The 1751-nt window shown below is 36.7% G+C and overlaps 1 protein-coding gene across 2 annotated transcripts in view; it reads left to right on the top strand.

Annotated features, from left to right (window-relative positions):
- Window positions 1-577: 577 nt before the first annotated feature.
- Window positions 578-1751, top strand: part of mylka (myosin, light chain kinase a) — a 60608-nt gene continuing 59434 nt past the window's right edge. For both annotated transcript variants that reach the window (XM_060876503.1, XM_060876502.1), the window contains exon 1: window positions 578-662. The gene's annotated coding sequence lies outside the window, so the exon portion shown is untranslated. The remainder of the gene's footprint in view (window positions 663-1751) is intronic.

The raw sequence follows: 1751 nt of genomic DNA, 5'->3' as shown, positions 1-1751 counted from the left end.
AGACTGTATATAAATATTGGTGTTGAGTGTCTGAAAATAATGTCTGATGCAGCCTCAGATCAGTGATAAGGAACCAGGGTCAGAAACCCGTATATTAGACCTAGTAATACTGGAAAATACATAGTGGAAAATACATAGTGAAAATACTGGAAAATAAATACAGGAAAATAAATACAGGAAAATAAATACTGGAAAATAATAAATACTGGAAAATAAATATTGGAAAATAAATACTGGAAAATAAATACACATTTCTATGATTTGTTAGAAATATTAGATTAGTATAATTTTGAAATTAAAAATATAATACAAATTAACATTTATTAAAAATTAAGAAATTGCATTATTTTTATGTATTAATTATTATTATTATTATTATTATTATTATTATTATTATTATTATTATTATTATTATTATTTCCCCCCGCATACTATATAACTTTATTGTATAAGGTTACTGAATTAGCCATTCACATTTTGGACCGCCGTATTAAGGACCGCCTGTTTTTCCGCATCTTCATCTCTCAGCCAATAAAATTCCTCGTCGCGTGTTACGTCACGATCCGTGACAGCGCGTTAACTCCAAACAGCAGCGTGCAGCTTCATAGAGACAGCGCAGAGTTTTACACTGAACACCACGGAGACTTTCTGCATCCGCCTCGGTGAGTACATGCGCACTTTACACTCCTACTCACTCACACAACAATGCACATTGTATTACAGTGAAGTATAATGGGACTCTAACCATGTGTTCAGATCAGTGTTCCTCTGTGTGTGTATGTGCGCGCGCGCACCATCACATGTGTTTGCCCTTAAGTGGGAGATCTGATCTGATCTGATCTTTTCTAGTGAAAAATATCTTCCTCATGTGACAAGAAGAGCAGGATATTAATTATGTGTGGATTTGAGGATCTACAATCATGGATAGAACTAGACCACCAGAGACTGCACCTTGGTGGTTTTAAGAAGGGATTGTTTTTGTTTTGTTTTGTTTGTTTGTTTGTTTGTTTGTTTGTCTGTCCTCTGGATACATATTACCTCTTGATAATGTGATGGCTCTATGCAAGTCCAATAGGTAGAGAAACGTCCACTCCAATACTGCCTGTTTAGAAGTTCTCACCTGATCTCACACACACACACACACACACACACACACACACACACACACACACACACACACACACACCATACACTTAATTATGTCCATTCTGTTTAAAGGATGATCAAGCGAGAAAAGAAGGATCAGCACACAGAGAAAGGGAGACTCTAAACTAAAATATTTAACTTACAAAAATTAAGAGTTTAAAGAAATTTAGGAAGCAATTGGAGGACTGAAAGTATAAAATAACAGGCATTAAATATGAATGAGCACTTGAGGTGGTCTACATTTGGCACTGTGGTATATGAGCTATGATGTGTGCCACACAAATGTTGATCCTGGTTCCAGCTCTTATTAATTATTGTGTGATTTGAATTGTATCAAATGTTTGCACTGTCATATGATTAACGCCTGGCCTGGATCATTGTACCAAATTCCAAGAAGCTGATGGTACATGCACAGAAAATCATGACTTTTAAAGTCCAGCATTGAAATGATTTTAAAAGCCTGTGCAACTCACAGGTGTAGTTTCTTCAGCAGCCACAGTTTCCCAGTTTCTGTCCAGGCCAGTGTGTCTCGTGCACAACTGCACCCCCTCGGCACAAATGAGACGTTTCCGACATCGATTTAGCTTGACCCTGAGATCCCTTTG

Source organism: Tachysurus vachellii, chromosome 8 (genome assembly GCF_030014155.1).
Source record: "Tachysurus vachellii isolate PV-2020 chromosome 8, HZAU_Pvac_v1, whole genome shotgun sequence".
NCBI classification, from domain to species: domain Eukaryota; kingdom Metazoa; phylum Chordata; class Actinopteri; order Siluriformes; family Bagridae; genus Tachysurus; species Tachysurus vachellii.
Note: the sequence above shows the minus strand (reverse complement) of the source record. Positions and strands in the feature narration are given on the sequence as shown.